Here is an 18,887-nt window from a genome sequence, read left to right on the forward strand (position 1 = left end):
TTCTGCCTACCCCTCCCTTGCGTTTGGGGACAGGAAACCAGAATATAATGAGTGTCTCCCATGTACCAGGCATTGCAATAAGCACTTAATCTTCACAAAAGCATTTCTCTTACCCCAGTTTACAAATGGGGATCCTGAACCCCAGAAAGGTGAAGTCACTTGCCCACGGTGCCACACCTAGAAACCCTTTGGCAGAGCCAGAATTGAAACCTAGCCCCCTGATATTAAAGCCCCCAACGCCTCTCCCAAGCCACACCACTCCCCAGGCAGCCAGAAGGGCAACCTGCCACCAGATGGCTGAGGGGACAGTGGGATGGGCCACTGGGAAAAATTCCTGTCCTCTCTGTGTATTGAGGGGGTTGGACTAGCTGCTATTTAGCTCCTTTCCTGCACTGACATTTTATTCTAGGAGGCTTGTTATCTCTCCTTTTGACACCGCCTGAGCTATTCGAGACAAGTTCCTGCTTTAAAAATAATGATAAAACTGCCTGTCAGTGGAAATAAGCCTCACACACTATCTCGCGAACAGAAGCAGAATTTCTGAGATACCTCTGCGAGTTCGTTAGGCATGCAAGATTAAACTCGAATTTACGTCGGCTCAGTCATACGTGCTGTAAAAGTGAATTGCTGGGGATGGAATTTTCAACTGCTCAGCTGGTTCCAGATGAAGGTGAGGGACACCTGCACCTCCACGCAGGGAACCACCCACTGGAAGACCCAGGCTTCTCCCTGCCAACAGCCTGGCACACCCTGACCAATTCAGGGATGGAGCACCGGGGTCAACATGCAGACTCGACTTAGAACCTCCAGGTTCAAAGCCAGCTCCACCTGCTAGGGGAGTAGCCGTGAGCAAGTTTCTTCATCTCGGTGGCCCTCATCTATAAAACGGGGTGAACAATAGAGGTCCTGCTATTGGTTGTTATGGGGAATAAATAAATGGCTGCAGCCCCTAAGAATCTAAGTCGGAATTAGTACACAGGGTCTTTGCAAGGTGCCAGTTCCTTCGAGGCCACAGCTCAAGCTCAGGGTCGTATTTGCAAGGCCCTGAACACTCTGGCCTCTGATTATCCCTCCAGCCTTGGCTCTTGCTGCTTGCCCCCTCCGCTCCCCCATCCCTGCTCAGCCATTCGCAGTACCCCACGTGTCCCCCACTCTCTCTTTTCTTCCCCACCGCTGTTGTCCCATATAAATTTCTACTCACCCGTCAGAGGTCACCTTCTCCGGGAAACCTCTCCCACTTATCCAGGCCGGCATGCGGCTTGGTTCTTGATGATACGCCTGAGAAAGCGCCCTTCAATTCACCTGGCCCTGCTGGAAACACAAGAATGTGCGGGGTGTCACCAGTGACTCACCCTTGGTGGGCAGGCAAGCAAAGCATCAGCATCTCCCAAACTGTTAGGAGGGGACGGGATGCCCGAGATGACAACCAAAGGAAGCCCGTCTAATGATCAGAAAGGATGCTCTCTCCTCTCAGGCAGTATGAGCGGCAGCTGGGTGCCTGAGCTCCAATCCCAGATTCTCCATTTATAAGCTGTGTGACGCCAGGCAAGTCACTTAACCTCTCTGCACTTATTTCCCCATCTGTACAATGGAGACTAATAATACCTTCCTCACAGTGTTATTGTGGGGGCGGCTAAATGAGTAAATACATGTAAAATTCTCAGAATAGTGCCTGGCACACAGAACTGCTGAGGTGGGAAGATGCTGGGGCATTCTAGAAACTGAACAGCTAGTGTAGCTGCAAGCCACGAGTGATTCTCTCTCTCTCTCTCTCTCTCTCTCTCTCTCTCTCTCTCTCTCTCTCTCTCTCTCATTCCTTTCAAGGAAGAAAGAACAAGGGCTAATGAACTACGAGATATGGAATCAGGCCAGTACACCAGACGCCAATTCCACAACAGCCAGTCCCGAAAGGCAATGTGCCAAATTTCCCATTCAACAATTGACTTTCCTTGACTGGTCCTAAATCCCGGGGACATGGCTGAAGATGGAAACAACACAGACAAGCTCGGCAGTGGGGACCTTAGAGAGCGTGGGGCGTCAAGCAGTGCCTGGAGAGTTGTCCGAGGCAAGGCACCTGTGACTGACGGGAAGTGGGCGTTTGTTCTCCACAGACCCAAAGAAAATGGACATTGGAGGCTTTCAATATGTAGGAAGGGTTCCAAAGGGAAGAAGAGAGCCGCGAGCAAGGAAACCCCCGAATGGGGCAGGGAGACGAGCGTGCATCACTTAGACGAGCCCCACTCTGAGAAAGAGGGGACAGGCTTTGACACACAGGTGGGTTCTTCCCCAGGACCAGGCAGGCAGAGGGTCACAACCGCTGCGTAGGAGATCTTTCCCACCTGAGTTTAAATTCACGGTTTTTAAGTTCCATACAACTGGTACGAAGAGATTAGCCTCCTAGAGAAGCATAAACTAGGGAGATTGTTTTCTTTTCCCGCCTATTCTCTGTGTCTCTGCCGTCTCCAGATAACACTAAGTCTGTTCATTGACCCCCAGGGACACAGCGACATGGAGCTTAGTGGTTAAGAGCGCGGACTTGGAGACACCTGCCATGTGACCTTGGGCAAACCACCCTCCTGTGCCTCAATTTCCCCATCTAAAAAATGGGGATAAGAAGAGCTCCAGCCTCACAGGGTAGATGTGAGCAGTAAATAAATTAATACTGAAAGTGCTTACATTAGTCCTTAGCTCATAGTAAGTGACCGATACATGATGGCAGCGATTACTACTATTACTATTATTACTATTATTATTCACTATTCAGACGAAGACAAAGAAGAGCAAAAATTGGGCAGGGGAGAATTCCAGACTTTAACTCCTTTGAACCCCAATTTATAAGGAGAAGGAAAGTTAACTGGAGGGGAGTTACTCTGGTTTCCACTTGGGACCAAGTACGGTGCCCCGGAAGCTGGACAACCTCCCTGGGTAGGATCTGAGACGGGCGCCATTAGAGATGGACAGCCTTCCCTTAGGGAATGAGTGATCATGACAATTCCGGAGGGCAAGAGCTGCACCACCCATTCCCCTGGTTCCAGAAAAACACCCCCGGATGTGCTGGGAGGGACTCTCCAGAAGCAGAAGCAGAATGGTCTGGTTATGCTGCTGCTTGTCCCCAAGGAGAACTACAGTGGTACCTCGGTTTCCGAACGTAATCCGTTCTGGAAGACCGTTCGAGTTCTGAAACGTTGGAAAACAGCCGACAGCTGGGCCTCCGGATCTTGCCCTCAGCAGAAGCCGCGGGACACCTTCGACTTCCGAGGCGTGTTCGAAAACCAAAGCATTTACTTCCCGGTTTATGGCGTTCCTAAACTGAAATGTTCGTCAACGGAGACGTTCGAAAACCGAGCTACTACTGTATACACCACTGGACCGCTGGCTCAGCCTTTTACCCAGTGACAGACAAGACCAACCCCAGATGATGTTTCAAAGGAGGGTGTGTTTCCTCCTGTCGTGCGGGAGACCCTGCTCGCTGCGCCATTTGTCGTGTGGGGCGGCCTGCGGGGTCTCTGCTCCCGCTCCCCATACAAGAACGCAGGACATGGTGAGGCCAAAAAGGAACACCCACGGAGCCACAGGTAGGGGAGTCATACCTCTATATTCTCTCTGGCGGCACTATACTCTCACTGGAGGCTGGATCCACACTGTCCGCAAACCGCCATCCACACTTGCCAGCCCAGCCGCCATCTTCTTGCTAGCCCCCGTTCTTCCTCTCTTCCTCTCTCCTCCGTAGCCGCAGCAGTTATATTAGCGGCTAATTGGCTAACTGGCTACAGCTGACGGCCAATCAGCCACAGCTGACGGCCATCTACTACCCGAGCCAGCACTCCTCCACGTGAGGCCGAGAGCCTGGAAACTTCTTTCTGGGGCTCTGTCCCCACACCTCCTGTCTGCTCTCATTTCTGGACTCGTCCTCCAGGGAGAAGAGGATTCCGGTCCTATATCCATCACCCATGTGCACCCAGTCTGAGGGGTGGAGAAATTGCTAACCTAACATCCACGGGGCCACGCTTTGCTGAGCTCACTGCGCTGAGAGGCACACGTCCGCTCCGGGCCGCAGACCAGCAGGGCTGGTCCTAGCAGTGCCTTCTTCCCACTTCCTCCGACTCCCTCTGCAAGATGGACAGAGGGTCTTCCTGCTCAGGGGAGGCTGAGTTATAGCCTCAGTGGAGGAAAGCACAGACATTCTTCCCTCGTCCTTTCTCGTTTTCTTTTGTCCCTGTGCCTGCCGGCCACCGGGCAGAAACCAAAGCCAGTCTGCAGGCTCTGTCCTGACCTGCCTGCGCCCCAGGGGAAGACCGGCCCAGCATTCCCACCCGGGCAGGGCTCTGTGACCCATTTCTCCCACCTCCCAATTGTGCATTGGCTCTTGGTCACTGTGTGTATAAGCGCTTTGTGCAGGCCACATGCAGGAGAGCACAGGGGAGTGTGTGGGGGGGTCACTTACTCAGGAATCTCTGCCTCTGATAACAGATACTCAAAGAACATCGGCCAGCATTATAATCCCCACTTTGCAGATGGGAAAACAGAGGCCCAGAGGATTTAAAGGGCTTGACTAGAGAGTAGGTGGCAGAGCCGGCTTTCTGTGACTGGTCTTCAAATTCTGAATCCTCTTGCTAGGTCAGCCACTGCCCCTTATCCATAAGTATTACTCTCCACTTTATCACCCCCAGGGGAAAATCTGTATGTACATACTGTGTGTGTGTGTGTGTGTGTGTAGTAAAGCAAAACATATGCACAGATGAAAAAATACAACAAACGTACAGAATACAAAATAAAACCATACAACCCCCATCTAACGCCTAGGTGCATGGAGCAACGTGTGCAAATCAAATTGTTATCTACCACCCTGACCTACTGGGCTGACGCCTGCTTCTCGACTTCTAATTCACAGTAGACTCAAAACACCAGGCCTGCTTTCTCCCTGGTTCCCGGTCTGGCAGTCGGTTCTGTGCTATGTTCCTCCTCAGCAGAGCAGAACTCCACCCTCAGTGCAGCACAGCCTTAGAAGGGGGCTCCGTGGACCTCATCCTAATAGACTCTGCCGGCGGCCCATCAGGTAGACGTGACAGACAGCTGCCTGCCACCCTCAGCCAGCAGTGCGGACAGAAGACAATGCACGTGAACAGGCACCCACTAGACAGAGAACAGCGGGGGTTTGCACACACCGGGTGGCTGGAGCTGCCCCTCCTGCCTGGCTTTCAGGCAGGTGTCTGGGTGGGGTGGGGTGGGGCGGGGTATTGAGGGACGGGCGTAGTAATGCCGCCTGGACCGCCAGGGAGCTCAGGGGTCGGACTTTTCTCCATGAATGAACCAACGCTTGTACCACAGGGCCAGTATGTGCACTTTGGTGCCTGGCGAGAGAGCAGGGCAGGGCTTCTCGCCCATTAATTCTAAAAAGGACTTTTTAACCTTCTGGACGTGAGGGCAGAGGTTTGGAGGCTGTCAGAGCTGGAGGCAGCCGCAGCAGAGGAAAAGGGGCACCTGGTGCAGTGTCAGAAAGCTGGGTCTCATCCCAAATTTGTGTACACGTGAGCTGCAGGGCCTTGGGCAACTCACCCCATCTTCCTAGAGTGCAGCTTTCTTGTTCTCATTAGTATACGAATATATGACTAATATAAATAGATATATAAATATGATGTAGCTACAACATATAAAATATGCATTATTTATACAACATAAGTATATATACAAATGTATAATATTTATATATTTGCATGCATATGTATTAAATATATTTATATCATTGTATAATATATACAGTAAGTAAAATAGAAAGAGATAAATATTATATGGGAATATGTACACACACATATGCACAATACACTGGACCCTGGGGAGGTGTCCTCTGCGACTGCGTCTCATCTGCAAAACAGGAGCCGTATTGGGCTCCCATCAGAGGGTTCATGTGAGGATGAAATGAGATTAATTATGTAAGATGTGGAGACAATAAGTGGTACTTGTTTTTCCTCCACTGCACTTAGGATAATTGTAATTGGGGGAAAAAAGTCACCCTGTGATGTGTTTCACGTCCGTCTCCCCTGCCAGGTTTTGAGCTCAGTCAGAGCAGGAACCATCTGCTCTGTCGCCAAGTCCCCAGCAGGGTGGGTGCTCCTTACAGTGTGCAGTGTGGACAAGTGACTACAATGAAAACAGCAGCACCTACGTCCGGGATAAAGGGAATTGCATGCCGTAGAGGGTGCACATTGGAAGCCGTTAAACGCCGTGAAAACAGGAAAGGTGGATTGCCATGGGTTGCGAGGTGCAGAGGGGCCCCCAGACCACTGGGAGGGACAGACGAGAGGAGGAGAATTAGAACTCGGGCAAAGAGCTGAAGGAGAAGCCAGGAGGAGCTTTTAGGAGGTGGCCTGAGGGAGTGGAACAATAAGTAACAGTGACATAATGGCTTCTGGATAAAAGAGGCAGGCCAGCCATGATGCTACCGTGTTTGTGCAATTCTCCTTCTGAGAACTGACTTGCCCCAGCAAGCTTTTATTCATTCATTCAACCCATTCATTCATTCAATCCATTTTTATCGATTTCCTACTAAGTGTACTTTCCTGAGCACTTAGTGAATTCACGTCCAAGTCCAGGGGATGTAGGAGTGAATAAAACAGACCAAGTTCCTGCTCACATGAAACTCGGATGCTCCTGTGGATAGACAAATTATAAGTACACAAGTCCCTACAGATATCATGGCTGAGGCGAGTGCCATGAAAGAAAAAGAAACTGCAGAAGGGTACATGGAGCCATGGGGGTCAGGCTATGTTAGAGGGAGGTGAGAAAGGCCTCTCTGATGAGGTAGGCGCTTTGAGGGAATGGGTGGGAACAGCATTCTGAGAAGAGGGAACAGCGGGTGCAAACACTCCTGAGTGGGCGTGTGGTGGATGGATTCGGCTGGAGTGGAGTGAGCCAGGGGGAAGCAGAAGGAGCTGAGATCAGAAAGGAGGGGGGGCAGCTGATCACAGGGAGCCTTATTAGCCATGACGACGGGTAATGAGATGTGTCCCACCATCTGACGTATCCTTTAACAGATCGCTCTAGCTGCCATGAGGAGAACAGACCGTAGAGGGCAAGAGTGAGTGGAAGAGACCACTGTGGGGGGTGGGGGGGCAACTGCTGTTGGTGCTGATGGGGGGGGAGCTGATGGTGACAGGAACCAGGGTGCAATGGAGGAGGTGCGCAGTCTCTGAACAGAGGCTTTCTCCTGTCTACAAGAGGCATTCGATTTGCATCAGCAATCAGAGTCGGAATTAACAGAGACCTTGAACCTGAGCTGGTCCAAGCACCTGCATTTGACCGATGAGATGCCCCCAAGATGACACAGGCAGAAATTGGACAGAGCCTGGGCAGGAAGCCCCAGTTCAACACCTTCCACTCCTGGCTCCTTTTTGGTCATTGTCACTTGTCCCTTCAGTCTCTGTGGCTTTGGAGAAACAGATCCGCAAAGAGCTAATGCACTTCAGAGGTTGAGGGTAAAATTAAGAATAACTTGCTTTTCATTTATAATTTATGCATGATGCACCACCTACTTCCCAAAAGGATTTGAGACAGCTTACAATAACAATCATCTTTAAACCATTTTCACAGCCACTAAAAAACATGTTTTCAGAAAGTCCTTAATGGAACAGGGAAATGCTCAAAACATAACTTAAAATGAAGAAGATAGGACGCGGAACTGTATTTACTACAATATTGTTACATAATATAAAGATGGCTGGAGAGAGGGGAGAGGGAAGAAAGGCAGGGAACGGGAGAGAAGAGAGGACGCGATGAGACAGGAACAGAAAGAGGGGAGGGGGAAAACAGCGGAGGGGATGGAAACATAAAGTGGAAAGAAACATTGATAGGGGTTGTTTCCCTTCTTAAAATTGTACGGAAAGATCTCATTGCTAACAGCCCAGTTCCCCAGGATGTTATAAGTAAGATGATTTTCACGAGAACTAATATCTTTTTAATGTTAGTTGTTACGCATTCATGGATTAAATAATGTGTCTTTTTAAAAACATAGCTAACACATCATAACTGTGTGTACTGGTGTGATTCCATTTGATCCCCAGATCCATTCTCCACCCCGCTCTGCCCTGCTCTGGGCAGAGGAGGCTCCTTTGTCCTCTGGTTTTTGCTTGGTTGTGGCCAACTGGGGCTCCAATTTAAAAAATCAGAGGGCAGAGGAGAGGGGGTCAGGGTTTTCGCCACCCTCCCCCAAACCCTCCGTCCTGCTTCCTTAGCCCAGCTGTGGACTGAGGGCCTGCGGGTGGGGCTCCCTGCCAGGCTCCAGCTCCCTGGGGCCCATCAATACCTTCGTCTTCCCTGTGAGCTCCTGATGTCTCGCTCTCTTTTGTTGCTGTTCTTAGCCTTGCCCTCAACTCAGGAGAAGTCTCTTTAGTAAACGCTCTGTAGTATTTCTCAAAGTTTGTGTACAGGAATTACCAGGAGACTGCTACCTATACCCCCAGCCTCCACACCCACGCCCACCCAAGGTTCTAACTCAGTAAAACTGGGGTGGGGCCCGGCAAGTTTCATCTCTAACAACTCTCAGGAGAGGCTTATATTGCCCATCCGGGGACCACTCTTTGAGTAGCAGTCCTTTAGTTTAACCCCTTGGGTGTGCCCTGTACTTCCTGAAAGTTCCCTACTAACACTTGACGGGGGCAGTCCAAGGGACGTGTCCGGGACGGTGTAATTAGCTACATCTTATAGAATTTGTTATCAGGAGAGATAATACAATGGTGTCGATTTAAGTCAAGACACTCAATCGCGTGGGGTTTCTTATTGGCCAATACATAGGTGGAAGAGTAATGGCCGAAGTAGGGTACTGCCGTCACGTAAACCTGAAACATGGCCATGGCCTTGAACCAGGGTGGAAGGCTGACGTATCTCCAGGAGACTGTTAATGGAAGCTGGAAGGGCAGCGAGGAAACTGCTATTGGAGGCAGGAGAACACGGGACTTGACTAATGAACAGTTAGCAAAATGTCCCCTGGAGATAGAAATAATATCTAATGAACCTGTCCGTCTGGTGAAGGAAATTTCCAGGTCGACTGCCGAACGTGCCAGCTGACTTTTATTAACTCAGAGCTCATTATTTTTATTAATTAAAGTTCAATAAAATTAAAAATCCAGCTCCTCAAATGCACTAGCCCGAGGTCGAGGGCTTACAGGCCACAGGTGGCTACCCCACTGGAAAGTGCAGACTATCTTGGGCATTGCCACCATCGTGTCTTGAATCAACGCGACTATATTCTCTCTCCTGATTCTGTGTTGATGGGGCTCGGCTGGGTGATTCTTCTGCTCTCCGTGGTGTTGGCTGGGGATACAGTTGTCTGGGAGATGTACTGGGACGGAGCATCCCAGATGGTTTGCTCACCTGGCTAGCAGTTGGGGTCAGCCGGACGCACAGATGGGGCGACCAGCCAGAGTGCCTCAATTCTTACCCACGCATTTTCTCCATGTGGGCTGGGCTTCTCACAGCATCACAGCTGGGTTCCAAGAGGCAGGAAGTGGAAACTCTTTGGAAGCCCCAGAATATCACTTCTGGTGCATTCAAGTGGTCAAAGCCAATCATGAGACCAGCTCGGATTCAAGGGAAACAAGTATTTCCCTTATCCAAGGGGATTCTGTTTCAAGACCCCCCGTGGGTCTTGGATGCCTGAAATCTTAGATAGTACCAGACCCTACGTATACTATGCATTTCCTATGCATACATACCTGGGATAAAGTTTAATTTATAACTTAGGCACCGTAAGAGACTAACAACAGTAACGTGTAATAAAATAGAACAATTATAACAATATCCTATAATAAAAGTTATGTGAAGGAGGTCTCTCTCTTAAAGTATCTTAAAATATCTTATTGCACTGTAGTCACGCTTCTTCTTGGGATGCTGGGAAACAATACAAGGCCTACGCGTTAAGACAAAGTGAAGTGAATGATGTTGACGTCATGATGTAGCGTTAGGCTGCTGCTGACCTTCTGACAAAGTCACGTCTTCCACCCACAAATGTAATACTTTTCCCATCTTAACTAAGCACTTATTTATATCACACACCGTGGCCAAAACTTTTTCAGGGTGAGGTGCAGCAGCAAAACTAGCATGAATTCCTTTTTCCCTCTTCACAAGTTCACAGATAGAAGAGTCAATCATTCTTACCGTAGATCTTAGCAACCTCAGCGTACAATTTTTTTTTTTCTTTCCTTATGAAGAACGTCCACCTTTTCACTTAGAGGAAGCACTTTAAGACTTCTCCATGGCATGTCCAAATTGCCAGCATCACTACGCTTGTACTTTAGGGCCACGATTAATATAAAGGTGAGCTGAACACAATCACTGTGACACCTCAACAGCTGACCTACTAACCCAGATGGCTGCTAAGTGACTAATGAGCAGGGAGCGTCTACAGTATGGAAACGCTAGACAAAGAGGTGATTCACGTCCCAGGAGGGACAAAGTGGGATTGCGCGAGATTTCACCAAGCTACTCAGCATGGCGCGTAATTTAAAACTTATGAATTGTTTACTGCTGGAATTTTCCATTTAATATTTTCGGACTGTGGTTGACGGCAGGTAACGGAGTCTATGGAAAGCAAAACCATGGCTAAGGGGGGGACTAGTGTAAAATGATGTCCCCCGCAGCTTCAAAAACCCTCAGCTCCCACTGTCTGCCCAGTCGGAGCTTCCCAAGTCCTTCCGGAACTCGTGCCCTGCCATTCTCTCACGCGCATCCAGGATGCCAGCCTTGCCCAGTTACCTGCAGTCATCAGGAGCCCATTCTCACCTCCCCACTTTCACTCAAGCTATTTCCTGTGCCTGGGATGTCCTTGCTCCAATTACTAGCCCAGTAGTCTGGCCTTCGGCAAGTCACCTCACCTCTCTGACACTGAACTGACTCATCACACAATGAGGGTAATCGTTACGTCTCCCTCACAAGTGGTTGGATGATTAAGGAAGACAAGATGTACAGAACAACCAGCACAGGGCCGGGCAGTTACCCCACCTGGCTACCGTGGGGAGGGCATCTCTTCCTTGGCTCAGAATCCTTCCTGCCGATATCACCTTGGTCATTTTTTTATACATTCCCAAGGAAGCTTCTCACCTCATCCTGTCCTTTACCCAAGGCTTCCCTCTTCCCCTCCTGAATATCTAACTGAATGATTTACAGGGGGGAAAAAGCAATACTTTTTTTTCTCTCTCTCCTATGCCCAAGGGGGAAAAGAAGGGGAGAGACAGATAGCCTAAGGAACAGACGACCTTGGATTGGCCGCCGGAGTTCTAGACACTCAGATTCAAGCTGGGGGATTTGATCACTTCCCTTTCTCTTAGAGAGTAGGCGCGAGATATCAGGATAGCTTCCTTCAAGAGCATACATAGTGCTTTCTTGGCAAACTATGGCCATTTGTCACCCTTTGGGAAAAGCATGAGCAGAAGGGAAAAAATACTGGCAAGTATTTTACCCTGAAAGCCCCACAGTCTTGTGGATGAATCGCCTGCCATGGCTAGAGCCACAGGCAAGTTTTCAAGCAGTTCACTCACCCAAGATGCTCATCGATTGTCAACTTCGACAGCTGGATGCCAAACTCCACTTGAGGGACAAGAGGAAGAGGCATAAACATTAAATACATCATCTTTCAAGTGTGTCCCCCCATTTCCTGACTGTCTCTTCTCCCCCAAATCATCATTTTCTCTTTTCTTTTTCACTTGACGTTGCACGGAGGAGGCAGAGATCATCAGTTTGATTTCTGATCCACCACACCAGCAACTGAGCGCAAAGAGAGAAGGAGCAGCCTGTGGGAATCAGCAGTCATGGGTGCCCACCCCCCCGCTCCATCACTTTCTAGTGACATGTCCTCTGCTTTTCTCATCTGCAGAATGGGTATAACAATGCCTACCACTCAGAATTGTTGTGAAATTTAAATGGAGGCACACATACCGTGTTTCCCCGAAAATAACATGATTTTTCAGGATGCTTGTAATATAAAATAAGCCTGAATGCATCTTTTGGAGCAAAAGTTAATATAAGACCCGGTCTTATTTTCGGGGAAACACGGTATCAAAGGTAATATGTAGGAGCTGGTATTATTGTTGCTCTTATTGGTGTTATCACACTTGAATATACTTAAAATACTTCAGTGGTCACCAATGAGTCCTGGGACCCCAGGCCTCAGCACTCTTATTTCCCTCCCCTGCTTAGTTTAGATCCATAGGCCTTACCCATACCTGATATATAATATATGTTTCCTTACTTGTAATTATCTTTCTTCCTCATGGGGAACATTAGCTCCTTGAGGGCAAAGATCTTGGTCTACTTTGTTTCATTGCCAAAATTCCAGCACTTATCAGGTGCCTGGCACATAGTAGATGCTCAATAAATATTTGCTAGCTGAATGAATGGGTAAATGAAAGAGTGACCAGACTCGCACGAACGAACCCACTAGCATACTCTGATCTCCTCCCTATCGGCCCCATGGATCGATGGAGTTCGAATGGACTGAGTCCGTCAACAGAGGACGGTCACCAGGAGAGGAAGGACAAGGGGCCCTGCTGGATGACCTCATCTTGGTACCTTCGTTCATTTCTTGTGCCCCACAAGCACGAGGACTCAGGGTCCTAGAGCCAGTGGTGTTCGGGGAGATGGATGCTGGCCAAACCCACAGGAGATTGGCATGTATACCAGCACAAACGCACAGCAAATGTCTTCATTTACAATGATTATTGGGAGAGCCAGGAGGGCCAGAATGCCTCTGCTGGCATGAACAGCACATTCACTCCTCGTCTGGAGCCAAACTGTAATCATTTATTCATTAAACAAATACTTAGGGAACATGGCGGTGGGCTAAGCAAAAGCAGACGTGGTGAGAAGGGGTTCGGTGAGCGTGTTACCAACGAACGGACACTGAGGTTCTTTGGGTTGTAGGTCATGGAAGACCACTTGCATTGGCTTAAACAGGGAGAACCGTTTCCTCAGCTATAAAAGAGAATGAAATCCTGCCATCTGCAACAACATGGATGGACCCAGAGGGTATATTATGTTAAGGGAAAGAAGTCAGACTGAGAAAGACGAATACCACACGATCTCACTTATAGGTGGAATCTACAGAACAAAAGAAACAAACAGAACGGAAACGAATTTATAGATACAGAGAACAAACGGATGGTTGCTTGAAGGGAAGAGTGAAAAGGGGGAAGGGATTAAAGAGCACAAATTGGCAGTTACAAAACAGTCACAGGGCTGTAAAGCACAGCACAGGGAACATCGTCAGTAAGATGGTAATAACTAGGTATAGTGCCAGGTGGGGACTAGACTAGTCAGGGGGATCGCTTCGCAAGTTATGTAAATGTCTAACCACTATGTTGCTTACCTGAGACTAATATAATATTGTATGCCAACTGTGATTGCGAAAATAAAAATGTATTTCAGAAAAAAAACAGTTTACTACAAAAAGGAAATGCAGGGGTATCTCATGGAACCTAAGGACAGGAATTACATTTTGGTCTTAAGAGGGATAGGAATTAAGAACAGGAAAGATAGAAACCATGAGAGCCACGCTTTCTCTCAAATATGTATCATGTATTATGTATTATATACTCCTCTCTCCCAGTTTCTCTCTCTTCCTCTCTCTCTTGCCCTCGCCTTGCATGCTCTATCGTATCAGCTTCTCTCTATCCATCTGCTTCATTTTTCTCTCGTATCAGTCTGAAGTCTTGGCTGCACAGAAAACTGACTCAGGCTGATTTAAACAGGGAATTTATTAAAAAGATATCAGGAGACTCACAGAATCTCCAGGAAGCCCAGAGAACAAAACAAAACAAAACAATGCAAGAATAAGGAGAGGCTAGACAGCCAGATACAGTCAAAATCCAGTCCGGTGAGGACGCCACTGCTGCTATAATGGAATACCAAACATCTCAGCTTGCAGCCCTTCCCCTACTGGCACCAGGCTCCGTGAGCTGCTGCGGCCCTGCTACCAGGATACAGTCTACTATGCCTGCGTCACGTTCACAAGCTTGTGTCGTGGAAATTTAGATACATGTATACACACACACGTACTATAGTCCCTCAGTGTCCATGGGGCATTGGTTCCAGGAGCCCCCGCGAATACCCAGATACTCGGATGCTAAAGTTTCTTATGCAAAATGGCACAGTATTTGCATATAACCTACGTACATTCTCCCATAGGCTTTCACTCATCTCTAGATTACTTGGAATACCTAATACAGTGTAAATGCTGTGTAAATAGTTGTTATACTGTATTCTTTAAGGACTAATGACAAGGAAAAAAGTCGGTACTTGTTCAGCACAGAGGCCGCCATCACTCACCATCATCGTAGACCTGACTATTTAGTATGTATCAGAAACTAAGTAACTTTTTTTTTCCCCCGAATATTTTCAATCCATGTTCGGTTGAATCCACGATGCAGAACCCACGGGTATGGGGGGGCCACCTGTATGTGTTTATATGTTCCCCAAACATGGGGAGGAGGGGGAGGGAGAGACAATGGACAGCCCCCAAATCACAGCTGGCCCCATGGCTCTCTCCCCCTCTACAGCAGACTTTCTCAGTGCACATGGCCAAGCATGGCTGCCCGACACCCTACCACTCAAGTGCCAAGAGACACCGAGTCCCCATTCTAAACTCCCAGGAGCTTTGGTCTGATGGCTCCAATCTCAGTCAAGTGTTTAATATGATCAGCTTTCGCCTAAGGGCAGGATCATGCAATACAAACCTGCCCACAGGGGCTCCCCACTGAGTATGAAGAGCAAGGCTTAAAGAAAGGGAGACCTGTCTGAGCAGACACCCCAAAAAGACATCCGCTCCCTAGAGTCAGAGTTGAGAACTGGGTGATGATTCACTTTGGCAGCGTTGAGTTCTGGGAATTTAATGAGCCCGTCTGCAGAGCCCCAGGTGACACCCCAGGCTTCTGTAGTCCTCCCGGGCCCCTTGTCTCAGTGACATCAGTGACTGACCCCTCCTCCTTCAGCTGACAACCACAGCGCACATTTACAAAGCTCTCACTGCGCACCAGTCACCCAGCACCATCGTGCATACCTTGTTTCTCCGAATTCTTAAAGCCACCTGTGGGGGGGCGCTATTATCATCACCCCCACTTTTCTGATGGAGAAACTAAGGTTTGGAGACATTCATATGCCCAGGCTTCTCAGCCTCCTAGTAAGAGGTGGAGCCAGGATTTGAACCCAGGTGGTCTGAAGGAAAGCCTGTGTCCGTCAACCATCTTGCCTCACCCATCGTCTCCTGTAACTGTACGGTCACATGAAGGTGACCCTCTATTTCTCTAGTTTCATCTAAGTGTCTTCCTGCTGGAGTTACCTCTTAGGGAGCCACCTGATTTTAAAGTCAGTGCCCACACCCCAACCATAAAATGGAATTCAATAGTCAGACAGTCTAATGTATTCCCATGAGAGGCAGCCTAGTTATCGCAAATAAACAACAACAAAAGTCGTATTGCAAAACTTATACCCATTAATGTAGATAATGTGGGTTTGTAAGGACTATCTGACAAATACACGCTCATTGCTATAGAAAAAATATGTGTGTCCTCCGAAACTTGTATGTTGAAACCTAACCCCAAAGGTGATGGTATTTGGAGGCGGGGCCTTTGAGAAGGGATTAGTGGCCTTATAGAAAAAGACCCCACAGAGGTTTCTCTGTGGTGTGATCCCTTCTGCCATGAGAGGACACAGCAAGAAGAAGGCAGTCTAGGAACCGTAAAGCCTCACCAGACACTGAAAATGCCAGGACTTTGATCTTGAACTTCCCAGCCTCCAGAACTGGGAGAAGCACATTTCTGTTGTTTATAAGGTATTCTATTATAGCAGCCCAAACGGGCTAAGACACTCATTCCATCATGAGAGAAATATTTATGAAGCACTGTTTTAGGCATGGGGTATAGAGGAGTTAATAGAACAGATAAACAGGAAAGCGCTGCAGGTGGCGTGGGGCAGTGAGACAGGCAATAAACAAGAAAGACAAAGTATATGATCTGTGACATAAGAAGCGTGACATGGAAAAAATAAAAGAGGGAAGGTAAATCTAAAGCGCTGAAGGCAGGGAATCCAAATTTTGGACTGAGCAGGAGGAGGTGTGTGAAAGGGTCATTTGAATAACGGAGAAGAGGAAGGGAAGTAAGTGTGCAGCTATCTGGGGAAACAACAGTCCTGGCAGGAGGAACAGCACGTGCAAAGGCCCTGAGGTAGGAACAGGACTACAAGTGTTTTCGGGGAACAGAGAGGCCAGTATTGCGGGAGGGGACGGAAGGAGCTACAGAGCAGAGGAGGTTGAGTGGAGGTTAGTGGAAGTGAGAGCACAGAGCCAGCCCTGTAGGGCCTTGACGGCCAAGGTGAAGACTCGGGCTTTTTTTGCCCCCCAAAGCTAGAAGTGACGAGATTGATGTGGTGTGTGATAAAAAGAGAGCAGCCCAGGTTACCTCCCACTCAGCCTCACTTTCTTCATCTGTAAAATGGGGACAAGTTGACCTACTTCCTAGAGGAGTTATGAAGATAAAAAAAGGGGAACCACAGAGCTTGGCACAAAGACCTCCCTAAACATTAATTATGGCCCTGTCACTCTTAGTAAAAAGGCCTCAGTGTACGGATGGCTGCTTTGGCTCTGTCTCCAGATTCACCAACTGACATTCCCTCCTGCTCTGTTGTGACACCCATCAGCAGGCCGTGAATATTTAATGGCCCACAGACGCCTGTTTCAACAGCATGTTTTCCTTTCTCAGATGGCAATTTCTTAATTGCTCTAAAGCAGATGTACTTGGTTTGCCAGCCAAGTCGCAGGAGAGATTGGTTTCAGGGCTTGGGTTTCCAAACACGACCTTGGAACTGAGTGGTTTCACGTTTGGAAGACCGTTCCTGGGAGTGATGGGAGCAGGGCAGGGGGAGGGTGTGGGGAGAGTTTCTGGATTAATGAGGACAGGCCGACGGGTGTGAGCCCTCAGCTGCCTGCCGACCCAGTGACCTCCTATACACAGCCATCGTCAGGGGTCTGGTGGCTGCAAGGCACCCTAATAAAGTGAGAGCAGAGGGAGAAGCATCTGGGTGTCACAGAGGTCAGAGGCTGTCAAACTGCTCTCGGCAGAGCTCTCAAGGGGATCCACAGTCCTGTCAGGTTCCCCCACCCTCCCTTTTAGTAACATTAATTATCGTGATCAGAGTCCAATTTACTGAGGCTTCGCAATATGCTGGGCACAGTTCTAGGCACTTTCCACAGGTCAATGCGTTGCATCCTTACAACAGCTCCCCCGGGTGGGTATACATCCGCTTTCACAGAAACGGGAACCAAGGCTCAGAGAGGTTAGGTAACAGGTCCAAGGTCACCCAGCTTTTAAGCAGCGAGGCCAGAACTCTGACCCAGGCAGTGTGGAGTCGGGGCTCAGGGCCTTAAACACTCCGTCTTCACTGTCTTTACCTGTGCAGGTTTCTGTGTACGAGTCCATTTTGTTGCGTGTGCTTGCACATGCACGCGCGCACACACACGGAAATCACTGATCTCGTCTACAACAGAAGAAACTGCGGACAATGTTCCAGGATTGTTAGGACCCCTTGCTTTCTTAGCTGCTGCTTCCTAGCTACCCACTCCCTCATTTATTTATTCACTCAACAATTACTCCGATAGACGCTGCTTACCGGGAAAGGGAGCACAGCCAGTGGCTCACAGCAGACAGGGCTACAGCTGGACAAACTGGGACAGGGGTCTGTCCTGGGGCAGAAGAGACCGCGGTACCAGCATCGCCCGATGCAATGGAAGACTCGCATGGTCCTGATTTGAAAAAACCCAAAGATGTGTTCAGGACGAACTGGGGACATGGGAACACAGGTGGGTGGTAGGTGACAGTCAGGATCATTCGAGAATACTCTGACGGGCTACATGCCACCAAATCAATAACCTGGAAGAAATGGACACGTTCTTAGAAACATGTAGCCTTCCTAGGCTGAACTGTGAAGAACTGGAAAGTTTAAATAAATGGATCAACAGTAAGGGAATTGAAACTGTCACCCAAACCCTCCCCAAAAGCAAAGTCCAGGACCACATGGCTAAACTGGTGAATTCTACCAAACATTCAAATATGACTTACTACTTGTCCTCCGTAAACTCTTCCAAAAAATTGAGAAAGAGGCAATACTCCCTAACTCATTTTATGAGGCCACCACTACCCTGCTACCAAAACCTGGTAAGGACAACACAGAAAACGAAAACTACAGACCAATGATCTCCGATGCATACAGACGCAAAAATCCTAAACAAAACACCAGCAAATCGAATACGACAATACATTAAAAAGATCATACTCCACGATCAAGTAGGGCTCATCCCAGGGGCGCAAGGATGGTTCAACACATGCAAATCGATCAATGTGGATACACCACATAAAACAGAGGGTAAAAATCATATGATTATATTAATAGCTGTTAATTTTGTGAGAGTGATGATGGCACAAGGTATGGCCTTCATGGCCTGGTTTCTCCAAGAAATGAATTGTAAAGGGGGAGGAAAAAGAGAGAAGGCGAATCTATAGGTTAAAACAGACTTTAAAGACATCTCAACCAACCACAGCATATGGTCCTGGTTTGTAAGTTGATTTGTACAGACTGTAAAAAGGAAAAAGGGAGGGAAGAAGAGAGCTAGAGAGGGAGAGAGAAGACACAACAAAACAATATGAGGCAATTGGAGAAATGTGAATGTCACCTGAATATTTGGTGACATAAAGGAACTGATTACAAAATGTTAAGGTGTGATAATGCTATTACAGCTATGTCTGTTTTTGAAAGAAGTCCTTACCTTTTATAGATACATGCTGAAATAGTTACAGATAAAAACAATAAAAATGTCCCAGATTTGCTTCCAATAACCGGCAGGAGAGAGAAAG

At 48.3% G+C, this 18,887-nt stretch overlaps 1 long non-coding RNA gene across 2 annotated transcripts in view; it reads right to left on the reverse strand.

Moving 5' to 3' along the window:
• LOC141569507 (uncharacterized) overlaps window positions 1-18,887 on the reverse strand; it is a 243,230-nt gene that overhangs the window by 97,981 nt on the left and 126,362 nt on the right. For both annotated transcript variants that reach the window (XR_012493236.1, XR_012493235.1), the window contains one exon: window positions 1,202-1,311. This is a non-coding gene — a long non-coding RNA (uncharacterized LOC141569507). The remainder of the gene's footprint in view (window positions 1-1,201; window positions 1,312-18,887) is intronic.

The sequence above is a fragment of the Rhinolophus sinicus genome, linkage group LG18 (assembly GCF_036562045.2).
Source record: "Rhinolophus sinicus isolate RSC01 linkage group LG18, ASM3656204v1, whole genome shotgun sequence".
Taxonomy (NCBI): Eukaryota; Metazoa; Chordata; class Mammalia; order Chiroptera; family Rhinolophidae; genus Rhinolophus; species Rhinolophus sinicus.